The sequence below is a fragment of the Dermacentor albipictus genome, unplaced genomic scaffold (assembly GCF_038994185.2).
Source record: "Dermacentor albipictus isolate Rhodes 1998 colony unplaced genomic scaffold, USDA_Dalb.pri_finalv2 scaffold_20, whole genome shotgun sequence".
Taxonomy (NCBI): Eukaryota; Metazoa; Arthropoda; class Arachnida; order Ixodida; family Ixodidae; genus Dermacentor; species Dermacentor albipictus.
Window position 1 is genome coordinate 3,282,131 of NW_027225574.1, and position 16,503 is coordinate 3,298,633.

General features: G+C 44.1%; 1 protein-coding gene across 1 annotated transcript in view; it reads right to left on the minus strand.

Annotated features, from left to right (window-relative positions):
• The window catches only part of LOC135919962 (homeobox protein ceh-30-like), a 229,996-nt gene extending 213,864 nt beyond the window's left edge, over nucleotides 1–16,132 (minus strand). Inside the window, exon 1 of the mRNA XM_070529310.1 lies at nucleotides 15,849–16,132. The gene's annotated coding sequence lies outside the window, so the exon portion shown is untranslated. The remainder of the gene's footprint in view (nucleotides 1–15,848) is intronic.
• Between the last annotated feature and the right edge of the window lie 371 nt (nucleotides 16,133–16,503).

The following is a 16,503-nucleotide window of genomic DNA, read 5'->3' on the forward strand; positions in this document are numbered from 1 at the left end:
CAACAGCTCTGCTGCTGCAGTCATATTCCCGGCACAATATGAGGAAATCAAATTAAGAACTTCATGTGTGACCACATCGACGGGTGCAGAACTCGCGGCGCTTCGTGCTGCACTTGATTTCATTAAGCAGAAGCCACCGCAACAATGGACAGTCTTTAGTTACTCCAAGGCAGCCCTTCAGTGCATACGAAGCCCAATGCGCCACGGACCCAATGAACAACTGGCCTCAGAAATTCGGCACATATATCACCAAAGCTATGACAAGGGACACAACATAATCTTTCAGTGGCTTCCAGGACATTGTAACATCAGCGGGAATGACCACGCCGACGAAGCCGCCCGTTCTGCACAAGAAAGTGGTCAACGAGTCTTCATTCCGCTTTCGCGAACAGACGCTGCGGCTCAGCTGCGATTGATGTCCCGTGAGTGTACTTTGCCCCTGTGGGACTCGAATGTTTTCACAATGTGTCGGTTGCGTTCGTTGTCTCCAGACATACGGATGCACCTCCCGCCTGGATTACCCCGACGTGAACAGACTATGCTCTACCGTCTGTGGCTAGGCGTTGCCTTTACAAACGCCTATGCTTTCCTCATAGGAATGGCCAACAGCCCCACGTGCGACACATGTAACATCGACGAGACGCTCGCACACATTATCTGTGTCTGCCCGCGATACAGTGCTGAGAGACAAGTGATGTGCAGAGTGCTGGACCAGTTGGACAATCGTCCACTTTCAGAACTAAAAGCTTTAAGCCAATGCTCCGAAAGAACATCCGCGTTGAAGGCCTTACTCGCGCTAGTAAGGTTCTTGCGGTCCACGGGGCTTCACGACAGACTCTAAGAATGCCGCCCCCTACCGCTCTGTAGTGTACGCGCTTTGTTCGTGCTTGTCTCCCTTTCTTTCTATCTCCCTCTTCTACTCTGTTTCTCTTTTTATCCCTCTTAACCCTTCCCCCTGCGCAGGGTAGCCAACCGGAACTACCTCTGGTTAACCTCCCTGCCTTTCTCTACATTATTTTCTCTCTCTCTCTCTCTGCCATACCAGCTGATCTTGCATCTGCGTGCGTGCGTGCATGCGTGTATGTATGTATGTATGTATGTATGTATGTATGTATGTATGTATGTATGTATGTATGTATGTATGTATGTATGTATGTATGTATGTATGTATGTATGTATGTATGTATGTATGTATGTATGTATGCATGTATGTATGTATGTATGTATGTATGTATGTATGTATGTATGTATGTATGTATGTATGTATGTATGTATGTATGTATGTATGTATGTATGTATGTATGTTAAAAAGCTGGCTAATCAAACGGAAAGGCGAACGGTGAAGATTCTGGAACGCCGAGTAGCGACGCGAGCGGCAACGCAGAAGGCGACTGGCCTCGTTCTCTTCCCGAAGGACTGGCGCCAGCAATCCAGCGTTGCCCTCTTCCTCAGGCAAGATACCGTGTCCAAGAAAACAAGCACGGTAGTAAGAGAACGCTCACTTTTGCAAACAAGTGCTGACTAATTTCAGTACGTGGTATAATTAACGACGGACATGCGCCCAAGTCTACGAAACCTTTGTATTCCAGTCTCAGGCTCTACGAAACTTGAAAACCGGTTGCTTCGCTTTTTCAATTGCTTTTTAAATTCGTATGCAATGTTTAGTGATACTATTGCCCAACAGAGGGCTTTGTCCTAGAACAAAAGAGCTTTTCAAATGGCTATATTGTCCACAGACGCGAACCCATGCCGCTGCTAGATTGTCTACAGAACCTCGTGAGATGTCCAAGTTTGTTTGAAAGACTTATTGCAAGAACTTATTTCGCATTATAGTAAACACCATGTGAGACAAATGGTCACATTACGTTCCGCTTTGCGGCTAACTCCTTTAGTTAATAACAGCACTAGGTTTATATGAGAGCGAGAAAAGTAGAATTAAGCTTAGTTTTTTTCGTTAAATGACCAGAATCTGTTGTTTTCAATCTTGAAAGGAATGCATTTTTTTTTCGCGCTTTCTCGCATGTCAGTGTGCTTATATTGAAAAAGAACCAACTGCGCATCGGGTCATAATTGTGCCAGTTTTCTGATGCGGCTGGTAATGATAATAGGTTAGCATTACGCAAATGAAAGCCGGTGTAGTGATGTGCTGCAACATTTGGTAGCCCAGGGTCTAATAGGTAGAGCATCGGGCTGCTTTGTCCAGGGAACTGTGATTGAAACCACCCATTGGACCAACTTGGATCACAGGTATGTCCCATGGGTATGTGCTGCATATAGGTGAGCCTCTCTGATGACAGCTTGGGTCAGTGGGTGTGTGCCACTCTTCAAAGCAAAAGTAAAAATCACACATCATTTTCTTTTTTCCTCGCCTTTGCATAGCCTACGGCATTGTCGTATTGGTTTAGGCAAATCAATTTAATTATTATTTGTTGAATACCTCTGTAAGGTTGCTCGTGGGTCTTTAAAAGGTTGTGCGCTTCTGAAATATTACACATATATCCTACAATGGGGGAAGGCGGCGTACTACATGCATCTGTTAACGCACTCTGTTGTATCACTAGTACCATTGTCATGGATGCAACAGATATAATAATATTTTACTTGTTTCTCATTGAAGGCCCCTCCATTCACTCTGCGCCTTGTTCTGAACGGCATTCCATGTATCCAATACGGTATAACTGAATGAATGAATACATTTTACTGAATATTGTTGTCCCTCTGCTGTGGCCTATGTTGTGGCGCGGAAGATGAGTAGCGCAAATAAACATTCTTTTTTTTCTTTTCCTTTCTTTTTTCTAACACACTCGCTTCATAACCAATATTTTTCAATTTCTCTGAAATTATAAATTATTCGGTATTCGATTGGATATTCGAAAGGGATTTTTCTCGAATACGCGCATTCATTTCGGAGATTTCGCTAATCGATGACCCTTATAAAAAGTTTCAAAATTGCCCTACTTTTTAGCCCATTTTTAGATTGATTGATCGATCGATTGATTGATTGATTGATTGGTTGATTGATTTCTGTACATGAATGGAAATCGAAACGAAAGCAAAAGCAAAAGCAGAACTTCAGGCATTTAATTCGCTAATTAAACCATCATTAGGGTACGCTTCTAACATATGGCATCCACATCAAGCTTACCGTACTGAGATGCTGGAATCAATTCAAAGAAAAGCCGCTAGATTCATGTAGTACTCATATTTCCGTATGAGGTCTAGAACATTTGGCATTTCACCTCTCATACTACGCAGAAAATATTCACAATTATCCTTTATTACAATGGCAGTGCCTTTTCACGCAAATTCATTCATCCAGCAGCCCACCTCTCCGCCCGTATTGACCACGAACTCAGGGTATACCCACCTTTCGCATGGACTAAATAATATTTACACTCACCGTTAGTCTTTACAATAAATGAGTGGAACGCCCTTCCGCAATTCATTGTCTACATTAAGGAATTATCTTCTTTTCAATCAGCTTTACCGAACTACCTTAATAAGCAAACCTGCCATACCAGGTGATCTTGTGTGTGTGTGTGTGTGTGCGTGTATGTATGTATGTATGTATGTATGTATGTATGTATGTATGTATGTATGTATGTATGTATGTATGTATGTATGTATGTATGTATGTATGTATGTATGTATGTATGTATGTATGTATGTATGTATGTATGTATGTATGTATGTATGTATGCATGCATGCATGCATGCATGCATGTATGTATGTATGTATGTATGTATGTATGTATGTATGTATGTATGTATGTATGCATGCATGCATGTATGTATGTATGTATGTATGTATGTATGTATGTATGTATGTATGTATGTATGTATGTATGTATGTATGTATGTTAAAAGGCTGGCTAAGCAAACGGAGAGGCGAACGGCGAAGCTTCTGTAACGCCGAGTAGCGACGCGAGCGGCAACGCAGAAGGCGACTGGCCTCGTTCTCTTCCCGAAGGACGCGTGCGTCTATTTGTCGTACAAAAATCCCTCACGTGATCTGATGCTAGGTGCCTAGGGACAGCATTGTTTAGGGATTTTACATAAGGCGCGGTGCTGGCGCCAAGCGACGCCGTGGCGTCTTCTTCCTCGGCGTGATCGTTCTCTGGACCGCGCGTTGTTCAACATTGCTCATGTGATCGTGCGTGCGTTGCTTGTGTGGTGGTTGTAGGTTCTGTGTTGCTTGGCTGAAAGCCGTAAGTAGTGGCGCTGCGGCAGTGCGGCTTTGGCTTCGGCGAGCTCCGGCACTACAGAATCTGCGTTGTGTGACCCGTGCTTTCTTGAGAACACGGCGGTGGTGACAATGGAAATATCGAAGTGGCCTAGCGCCTCGGCAGCGAAGTTCTGCGAACCGCGATGTGGCGTCGCCGTGTCCGACTTCGCTTAACGGACATCGAGGGATGTGCTGCTCCCTGCAAGTCATGTAAATGCAACTGCATCGACCGCCCACTGTTCAGCGCTGAATGTGTGTTTGGTGCGCTGTGCTTGAAACGAGTGGTGCAGCCGTGCAGCGGGGGTGGCAGAGGAGCAGAGTGGCTTAGGGTTTGCGCGTTCACAGACACGTGCTCCCGTCTTCGTCTCATTAGCGGCTGTCGCGGGACTGCGGTGTGCTAGCTCCTTGCCTAGTATGAAGTTTACGACGCTAACACACAGCATGTTCACGTTTTTCCGCGCTATATGTCATTTGCGTGACGGCCGAGTTGAAAACGAAACATACAGTGTTCTTTGCGTTTGTGTGTTGTAAATTACTTTCTGTTGTGGGAGTTCTGGGAGTCTTATTACGCAAGGAGTGCGAACGTAAACATAAACATGTGTGTCTGAAATATTGAATTACCCATAATACCTTTTACGACTGACAAGTGGGCTACATGACCTGTGTGAATCAGCTACCGTATGTTGCGACGCTCTTTCGTGTGGTAGAATGATGCATGGTGCGCGTTTATTTCTGTACTGTTGTAAAAACCATTTGTTCATTCACTCAATACAAATGTACGGCTTCTTCGCCGCAGTACATTTTAGTTACGCGGTGAAGCATACTAAAAGTGGGAGGGGGCCGTTATCAGCCAGCATAGTATGTCCACTTAGGTGATCTGAGAGGCGGCGGGTGCGAGAGTGGCCAGAGAATGAACAGCGGAGATCTTACTGCCAACTTTTAAGGCCTCTCAGGACGGCTGCTGGAGGAAAACGGCTCGGCCTGGAGCGTAAGGAAAGCTGGAATGCTGCACGATGACACCGTTCTATATATCACTCTGGACAGGGCGGTTTCTCTCCAGAAGCAACATGGTTTGTATAAACCTACAGATATGACTCCCGCTTATTTCACTCTCTTCCAAAAAGTAATAACCCTGCTCAAAAGTCACCATTCTGGCACGGTTGTCTTAATCAAGATCGAATTGCAGAAGGAGGCTCAACTCCTTCCGTAAAGAAGGCGTCCCGCACCTATTCGCAAAGGGGCATGGGACCCAAGGTGAAAGTGTGAATAAGATTAGCATATTTTTTGTAAACTTCCCCTAGTGTATTGTATAATAATAATAATAATAATAATAATAATAATAATAATAATAATAATAATAATAATAATAATAATAATAATAATAATAATAATAATAATAATAATAATAATAATAATAATAATAATAAAAATACCTTTATTTCCAACAATGAAATCAGTACGTTCATACAGGCCTGCCAAAGCCATAAAAGGCTTGAGTGGCAGAGCCTGGCAGGCAGCAAAACCATACACGGTACATAACAGATTATAAGCAGCGAACTCGAGTATAGCATACCAGAAAAAAAAGTTATTAAAATGTGTACAGTGTCTAAAACAAGAATTTTCGTCGAGAATAATGAAACAGAAACGCAGCAATGCATGTGAACGAAATAACCATGAAATAATATAATCATGCGCCAACCTAACCGTCATGGTGTAAAGGAATTGCACAATCACACGCATGAACACAAGCAATAACGGTAAACAAAAGGAACAAATACGCATTTACAAACACATAAGCCTTAGCAGTCTCTTTAACTTGTGTTTTGTTTCTGCATAGATGATGCTGGGGGGTAATTTATTGAAGTAGGTTGGAACATAACGGGCGCGAGCTCTAGTACCGTACATTGTGGAACAACGTGGCCTCAAAAAGGGGTCCCTTGGCCTTAAGCAACGGGAAGAGGTGTACGGACCTAGGAATTCACTAGACCTGAAGTGTTTTAAAACAACCGTTTGCATTAAAAGGTCGTTGAAATTCGGCATCAAAAATATTTTGAAACGGTCGGTGTCAGCATTCAGGCTCAGACGATAAGATATTTTATTTAAGAGGGAGTGCAGTATTGCATTTATTCTGTTGTGCCAGCGAACAGCACAGTGCCCGTAAATTGTTATTCCATACTACAGCAGACTGTAGCCTAAAGCATGTGTTATTGTTTTCCTTACCGATAAGGGCTTGCAATATCTTATATTGTACAGTAGACATGATACGGCGCAAGGTTTTTTGCAAACGTAAGCAAGGTGGCTGTTCCAAGAAAAGTCAATGTCAATATATAGACCAAGATGCTTTACAACAGATGAGTACTGTAATGGTCTACAAGAACATGATCAACAATCTGAACAATGCAAAACAAGAGGATAATCAAGGGCTACTTTCCTCAAAGGATTATGAAAGCTGATTAATTGAGTCTTAGATACATTTATATTAATTAGGTTAATTCGAAACCAGTCCATAGCTTTTGTGGTAGCAGACGGTAAAGAAGCAATCGCATCCTAATAGCTGTGGGCAGAAGTTACGATAATCAGTTACGAGAAACGGGGATCATGCTATAGAGGTCATTTACAAAAATATTAAACAATAACGGACTGAGTATAGATCCCTGCGGAACTCCAGCATGAATAATAGAGAATGGGCTATGAACTTGTTCATTTGAGATGACCTGACGCCTGCCCTGAAGGAAATTTGCTAACAACGACCAGAAAGCACCCCGAAATCCTTACAAGTAAAGCTTCGTTAACAAAAGACCATGATAAAGACTGTCAAAAGCCTTGCTATAATCGGGAAGGAGCGCACAAGCAACATTATTATTATCGAAAGCTATATTCAACTGATCGGAGAAATCTTCCAGAAGGGTTTGAGTGCTTCTCCCGGGCCGGAAGCCATACCGACTAGGCGACAAAATGCTGTTGTTGAGCAATAGAAGGTAGAATTGAAATTGGGCAATAATTTTGAATTTTATTAGGCGCACCGCTTTTGTAAAGAGGTATAACTATTGCTGTTTTCAGTTTTACAGGTAGAGTAGTGCTAGCGAAACCTCTTGGATATATTCATGTGTTCTGCGCCAATCATTAAGAGAAATACCATCGATTCCAGGAGATTTATTATATTTTAAACTGAAAATATACGATCTTAGCTCTTCCTGAGAAAATGAAGGCAGATACGCCGATTCACTAATGCTGTGATGCAAGGTGCACAAATCTACCTGTAAGTTAGTGTTTCTAATTACACGAGACAAGTGGTTGTTAAACTGATCAGAAATATTCTGTGTGCCACTGCATAAACTGGAAGGAAAATAATTCATTATATTAGCTTGCGTATTAGCGCTTATAAAGCTGTTAAATAACGACCATGTTTTCTTACTACTATAACTAGCAGCTTTAAATTTGTCTCGAAAATGTATTCGCTTTGCAGAGCGGATCATGGCAGTAACCTTATTTCTCAACTGCTTAATTGGACCCGTAGGTCTGCACAGTTTGGGACACGCTTGAATTGGGCCCATAGTAAGTTTTTTTTCTCTTATTGCAGCAAGTATGTCAGACGACATCCACTTGTTCTCCACGTTACGTTGTTTGATATGTATTGTTCGGGTAGCACTTTCTTCTCAGTTCTGGACCACTTCTACAAGCTTGTCATAAAGGTGAACAGGAGACACTATTGCTAAAAAAGATTTCCAGTCATATTTAGCCATCAGCTTAACAAATATTTTCGGATCAAGCACCGAAATTAGTTTTTAGAATCTGCGGGTGCTGTCGCAGTATCTGGATAACTTATTGAGCCGCAAACGAAGTAATGGTCAGCAAGTTTATTTTCTACTATAGCGGATTTTACGGCTAGAGTCTGAGCGTGAACGATAACGTGATCGATGCATGACAGGGCGAGCTTACCGGCCAAGAATTCCTCACGAGTCGCTGGATGAATGACGCATTCCAAGCCTCATTTGGAAAGGCTATCGAGGTAACCTGCGACCAAGCCTACAGAACCAATTGAGCATCGGCTCATAATTGTGCCAGTTTTCTGATGCGGCTGGTAATGATAATACGATAGCATTACGCAAACGAAAGCCGGTGTAGTGATGTGCTGCATCATGTGGTAGCCCACGGTCTAATGGGTAGAGCATCGGGCTGTGTCCAGGGAACTGTGATCGAAACCACTCATTGGACCAACTTGGATCACGGGTATGTGCCACGGGTATGTATGTATTGGTGCGTGTGTGTATGTATGTATGTATGTATGTATGTATGTATGTATGTATGTATGTATGTATGTATGTATGTATGTATGTATGTATGTATGTATGTATGTATGTATGTATGTATGTATGTATGTATGTATGTATGTATGTATGTATGTATGTATGTATGTATGTATGTATGTATGTATGTATGTATGTATGTATGTATGTATGTATGTATGTATGTATGTATGTATGTATGTATGTATTGTCGCAGCACTGCGCGACTGAGGCAGAGAAAGAAGTAGAGTGAGCGCGCCTGATCTGGGGGTACTCTGCGCTGGATTGGCCTGGCCTGTAGCTTCCCTCTCGAACCTCGTTTCACCTTGTAAATAAACATCATTCGTAACATCTTTGATTTACGTGCGGGGTAAATCTTGGACGATCCCGGACGACCCAGCTCTACCAACTGTCCGACGGAGTAGACGCTTGGCCGGTTTACGACCACAAGCAGCGGACATGGCCGTTTCCGCAAATGGCAATGATGACCCCACCTGCGGCGGACCAGACAGCAATCGCGCAGGTCAGGCTGGCTACTGGACACCGCTGCGAGAGCCACCCACCTTTTTGAGGAAGGCGAACGAAGACGTCGACGACTGGCTTAAACACTACAACAGAGTGAGTTGCCACAACCATGCGGGCATTTCAATCATCGTTTGTTTAGAAAAGACCAGAAGCAGTAATTCCGACTACAAAGGCTCTCTTCAGAAAGGGCCTGTAACAACTGTTGTAATATCTCAAATACGTTGACCACACTTCTCCATTAAGGAACGACCAAACGAGTGCGTTTGCCGTTGAATTTCTTTAATTAAACCCACAGTGAGATTATGAAAACTTTTCGGGACTAGAAGACGTTTGCCTTGCCTGGGTAGCCGATTGAGTTAGACCCATTCCCTCGGCATTTTGGAAAGTGCCCACTACCTCGCCTTTTTTCATATCTTCGTGCATACTGCCTCATTGTCGTTAGGGCCCAGTTTCATGCACACATGAGACCAGTGTAAGTTCATCCCATTTGCATTAGGCATCACGCGTTTGAATCGCGTAATGTAGATCAGGGCCACGAGAATATAGGATTATCTCATAGTGACGGCGTCACACCGGCGGTGCTGTCGCTATCACGGGTTCACTGGAAGTATTTTATATATAGCTTACTGAGGTATTGTTCGTCTCTACGAGAGAGGGCTTCACAGGCAGTTAAAAAAAGCAGATATACTAGCGTTCTTTAAACCGGACACCTTGGCTAGTTTACAGTAAAGCACGTGGGCAAGCTGCAATTGTTCAGGGCAACCACAGGCCAAGCCGCACACAATGCCTTGAAGGCATGCTCTCCCCTGTGATTTTGTCGAGAGACGCGGGTGCCACCTGAAGCTTATGCTTTCTTGATTAATTTGTTACTTGTGACATTCATGATTACAAATGCGAGATGCCATTGTGGCACGCTATTTACTATATCATTAAGCTGCTTAAGTCAGATGTAAGCTACGATCCTCGCGAAGTGCCCGTGTTCGAGCATGCGCAGGACTCTTCATAGCGCCGTTCCTTTAATTTGGTCCCTGAAAGCAATAACTAATGACTACAGTACTCGGAATCGTGAAATTTGACCCTATCGCGTGTGACAGCGGTCGCCAGAGACCCCCGCCGGCTCAACCAGCGTACGCTGCAAACGGCATGCTAGCCAGTCGTGTGGTTTCCGCTTCGCCACCGTCGTAGATCGCGTTCGCCGCACTTTTTCACGAGCGCTGTTATCAAGCAACGCTTGAGAGTAAGCGACATGCTTCCCTCGCCCTCTTTATCCTCGACGCAAGCGAGCAGCGGCGCGCGCCGACGATGGCAGCGCCGCGATAGCGGAGCGCAGCTGCACCCCGGCCGTTCACAGCGGGTTCAAGTTTCTTGACCAAGACTGTATACATACAGGCTCTTCTGAAATTATGCGGAATCGCCAGCGCTACCATGACCGACGAAGACAAAGTAGGACATCTGCTTAAAGGAATCGCTGAAGAAGTTTACAATTTTCTTATAACGAAGGAACATTTTAGTACTCCGTCTAACCTGAAGAAACACTGCCGGGCGTTTGAAGCGCTGAAAATGAGAAGAATGGGGCCAAAGTTTGGACGCTTGGGCAATGTTACTACTACTACTACGACGACATCGCCTCGCTGATTCGGCAAGTAGTTAAAAAAGAGCTTGAACGCCTTAATGTTGTTGACGACGCTCATATGTTCCATCAGTGTGCATTCGATCATCGCTCGCCTGTACCACCGGCAACCTGGGCACCTCAGTATTACCGAGAACCTCGCAGGACCTATGCTGATCGTACGGAAAGCAGCAACCTGCCACCGCAACCGACAAGTCTGGGACGTTGACACCATGCACCACAACGATTTTTTCCGTGGGCTCTTCCCTCCTACAACCAGCCTGAGAGCACGTTTCTAACCATGACACCCAAGTCACCGGTGTCACCCGCGACAAGTCGCGACCCCCGCATTTGCTACAGCTGCGGTGTACCTGGACACATTGCTAGGTATTGCCACCGCCGCCAGCAGCGTGCTCCACGGTTTATTTTCCACACACCTCGCATGCCCGCTGACGAGCCCTGGCCGTATCACAGTTCCTACCCGCCGTGGTTGCCCAGTGGCTATGGTGTTAGGCTGCTGAGCACAAGGTCGTGGGATCGAATCCCGGCCACGGCGGCCGCATTTCGATGGGGGCGAAATGCGAAAACACCCGTGTACTTAGATTTAGGTGCACGGTAAAGAACCCCAGGTGGTCGAAATTTCCGGCGTCCTCCACTACGGCGTGCCTCATAATGAGAAAGTGGTTTTGGCACGAAAAACCCAATAATTTTTTTATCCCAGTTCCTTCCAGCGGCTGCAGCAGGGACGCGCGAACCGCAGTGACTCCGCCGTTTCCGATCGCAGCCTCACACATCCACCGACACGACAACGACGCTCTCCATCACCTCGTCGTCACTCGTTATCACCGCCGCCGCTGGGAAACTAGCTGGGGCGACCGACGGGGGTGAGGCCGCAATATGTTCATCTTCATCAAGACCCCCTTGTGCAAAATTGTTTAAAAACAAAGTGTGTGTTTTAGTTGACAATGTGAGTGATTTTGCTTTAGTTGACACCAGGGCGGCACTTTCTGTTATGAGTCTGTCCTTCGAAAATCGTCTTGGACAATAAGGTATCTTTTCTTGAGATCGGAACGCTACCTTTCGGGGAGTTGGCGGCGAAATGTTACGCCCACTTGGGGTCTGTTCTGTTTCTTTTACGATAGGGGACGAGACATTTCGATGTGAATTTACTGTGCTTGCAGGTACAACGCATGATATTATTTTAGGAATTGATTTCTTGCGTGAGTGGGGGGCAACTTTGGATTGTGGAAGTGGCGCGATTTCTCTTCGCCGCGACGCGCGAACTTCAATGACAGATAGCACCAGTGATGCCGCCGACGTTCTCTCCGTGTCACAAGATGTGTGTTTGCCCCCTCAGATTGCAATGGTTGTACCTGTCAATACTTTTCACCCTCGTAAAGGTTCTTGTGGTTTAGCCGAGCCCGATTATAACAAGGCGCTGAAGAAAAATGTGATAGTCCCTCGCTCCCTCATTGTCACCACTGATGGTTGTACTCGTTTGTGGACAGTGAACGTTTCAACCCTTAATAATAATAATATTATTTGGGGTTTTACGTGCCAAAACCACTTTCTGATTATGAGGCACGCCGTAGTGGAGGACTCCGGAAATTTTGACCACCTGGGGTTCTTTAACGTGCACCTAAATCTAAGCACACGGGTGTTTTCGCATTTCGCCCCCATCGAAATGCGGCCGCCGTGGCCGGGATTCGATCCCGCGACCTCGTGCTCAGCAGCCCAACACCATAGCCACTGAGCAACCACGGCGGGTGTTTCAACCCTTACCAACATGTCATCAATGTATGTCGTCGCTGACCATGAGAATTGCGACGCCGTCTTATCTTTTTTAACGTACGCGTACAATAGTGCCAAGCATAAAGTAACTGGATATGCCCCGTTCTTTTTAGTGTACGCACGCGCTCCCCAGAGCTTTCTGGACACTATTCTACCTTTATCGTGCCAAGAAGATCCTTCCATCGCTCAAACCCTGTGTGGTGCTGAGGAAGCACGTCAACTGGCGCATGTTAGGACGTTGTCCTCACAAGGCAACATCAAGATTCGCTATAATGCGCGGCATATCCCCGTCAGCTTTAGCCCCTTTGATTATGTTTGGTGTTGGACACCAGTTCGCAAAAAGGGATTGTACCGCAAGTTTCTCGCCACTTACCACGGACCATTCGTTATACTCTGCCGCTTGAGTGATGTGAACTATGTCATCATCAAAGTGACGGCAAGTAATCGGCGATCACGTGCGACGCAAGTTGTTCACGTGGCCAGACTCAAGCAGTAACATCACAGGTCCCTTTAACTCGCTCAGCGAGCTTCGTCCGCCCCGGGGTACAATGTCGCAGCACTGCTCGATTGAGGCAGAGAAAGAAGAAGTAGAGCGTGCGCGCGTGATCTCGGGGTACTCTGCACTGGCTGGACCTGGCCTGTAGCTTCCCGCTCGGACCTCGTTTCACCTTGTAAATAAACATCCTTCGTAACAGTATGTATGTATGTATGTATGTATGTATGTATGTATGTATGTATGTATGTATGTATGTATGTATGTATGTATGTATGTATGTATGTATGTATGTATGTATGTATGTATGTATGTATGTATGTATGTATGTATGTATGTATGTATGTATGTATGTATGTATGTATGTATGTGTGTATGTATGTTACAAGGCTGACTAAGCAAACGGCAAGGCGAACGGCGAAGCTTCTGTAACGCCGAGTAGCGACGCGAGCGGCAACGCAGAAGGCGACTGGCTTCGTTCTCTTCCCGAAGGACGGGCGCCAGAATCCAGCGTTGCCCTCTTCCTGAGGCAAGATACCGCGTCCAAGAAAAAGCGCACGGTAGTAAGAGAACGCTCACTTTAGTAAACAAGTGCTGACTAATTTCGGTACGTCCTATAATTAACGACGGACATGCGACCAAGTCAACTAAACTTTGTATTCCAGTCTCAGGCTCTACAAAACTTGAAAACCATTTGCTTCGCTTCTTCAATTGCTTTCGTAAATTCGTGTGCAATGTTAGCGATGCCGTTGGCCAACAGAGGCTTTGTCCTACATACTAAAGGCTTTTCGAGTGGCTATACTGAACATGGAAGCGAACCCATGCCGCTGCTAGATTTTCTACAGAACCTCGAAAGATGCCCAAGTTTCTTTGAAAGATTTATTGCAAGAACTTATTTTGCATCATATTAAACAGTGTGCGATACAAAAAGTCACATTACGCTCCGCTTTGCGGTTAACTCCTTTAGTTACTACCGGCAGTAGATTTATGTGACAGCGAGGAAAGTAAATTTAAGCTAAATTTTTCTTTTGAATGACCAGAATCAGTTGCTTTCAATCTTGAAAAGAATGCATGTTTTTACGCGCTTTCTCGTATGTCAGTGTGCTTATATTGGAAAAGAACCAACTGAGCATCGGGTCATAATTATGCCAGTTTTCTGATGCGGCTGGTAAAGATAATAGAATAGCATTACGCAAATGAAAGGCGGTGTAGTTATGTGCTGCATCATTTGGTAGCCCAGGGTATAATGTATAGAGCATCGGGCTGCATTGTCCAGGGAACGGTGATTGAAACCACTCATTGGACCAACTTGGATCACGGATATGTTCCATGGGTACGCGCTGCATATAAGTGACCCTCTCTGATGCCAGCTTGGGTCAGTGGGTGTGTGCCACTCTTCAAAGCAGAAGTAAAAATCACACAACGTTTTCTTTTTTCCTCGAATTTACATAGCCTACGGCATTGTGGTATTGGTTTAGGCAAAAAAATTTAATTATTATTTGTTGAATACCTCTCTAAGGTTGCTCGTGGGTCTTTGAAAGGGTGTGCGCTACTGAAATATTACACATATATCCTACAATGGGGGAAGGCGGCGTACTACATGGATCTGTTAACGCACTCTGATGTATCACTAGTACCATTGTCATGGATGCAACAAATATAATAATATTTTACTTGTTTCTCATTCAAGGACCCTCTGTTCACTCTGCGCCTAGTTCTGAATGGCATTTCATGTATCCAATACGGTAACTGAATGAATGAATACATTTTATTGAATATTGATGTCTCTCTGCTGTGGCCTATGTTGTGGCGCGGAAGATGAGTAGCGCAAATAAACATTCTTTTCTTTTCTTTTTCATTCTTTTTTATACAACACTCACTTCATAAACAATCTTTTCAATTTGTCTGAAATTATATAGTATTCGGTATTCGATTGGATATTCGAAAGTGATTTTTCTGGAATACGCACATTCATTTCGGAGATTTCGCTAATCGATTATCCTTATAAAAAGTTTGAAAATGGGCCTACTTATTTGCCCATTTTTATATTGATTGATCGATCGATTGATTGATTAGTTGATTGATTTCTGTACATGAACGCAAATCGAAGCGAAAACAAAAGCAAAAGGAAAGCTTCAGGCATTTAATTCGCTTATTAAGCCATCATTAGAGTACGCTTCTAACATATGGAATCCGCATTAGGCTTACCGTACTGAGATGTTGAAATCAATTCAAAGGAAAGCCGCTAGATTCATCTAGTCCTCATATTTCCGGATGAGGTCTAGAACATTTGGCACTTTACCTCTCGTACTACGCAGAAAATATTCACAATTATCCTTTATTACCATGATAGTGCCTTTTCACGCAAATTCATTCATCCAGCAGCCCACCTCTCCGCCCGTATTGACCACGAACTCAAGGTATACCCACCTTTCGCATGGACTAAATAATATTTACAATCACCTTTAGTCTTATCAATAAATGAGTGGAACGCCCTTCCGCAATTCATTGTCAATAATAAGGAATTATCTTCTCTTCAATCAGCTTTACTAAAGTACCTTAATAAGCAAACCTGCCATACCAGCTGATCTTGTGTGTGTGTGTGTCCATGTATGTATGTATGTATGTATGTATGTATGTATGTATGTATGTATGTATGTATGTATGTATGTATGTATGTATGTATGTATGTATGTATGTATGTATGTATGTATGTATGTATGTATGTATGTATGTATGTATGTATGTATGTATGTATGTATGTATGTATGTATGTATGTATGTATGTATGTATGTATGTATGTATGTACGTATGTATGCATGTATGTTAAAAGGCTGGCTAAGCAAACGGAAAGGCGAACGGCGAAGGTTGTGTAACGCCGAGTAGCGACGCGAGCGGCAACGCAGAAGGCGACTGACCTCGTTCTCTTCCCGAAGGACTGGCGCCAGCACTCCAGCGTTGCCCTCTTCTTCAGGCAAGATACCGCGTCCAAGAAAACACGCACGGTAGTAAGAGAACGCTCACTTTTGCAAACATGTGCTGACTAACTTCAGTACGTGCTATAATTAACGACGCAGTGGCGACCAAGTCTACCAAAACTTTGTATTCCAGTCTCAGGCGCTACACAACTTGAAAACCGTTTGCTTCGATTTTTCAATTACTTTCTAAAATTCCTGTGCAATGTTTAGTGAACACAGGCTTTGTCCTACATACTAAAGGCTCTTTGAGCGGCTATATGAAACACACAAGCGAACCCATGCCGCTGCTAGATTATCCACAGAACCTCGTGAGATGTCCAAGCTTCTTTGAAAGACTTATTGCAAGAACTTATTTCGCATTATAGCAAACACCATGCAAGACAAATGGTCGCATTACGTTCCGCTTTGCGGCTAATTCCTTTAGTTAATAACAGCACTAGGTTTATATGAGAGCGAGAAAAGTAGAATTAAGCTAAGTTTTTTTCTTTAAATGACCAAAATCTGTTGTTTTCAATCTTGAAAGGAATGCATTTTTTTTTTCGCGCTTTCTCGCATGTCAGTGTGCTTATATTGAAAAAGAACCAACTGAGCATCG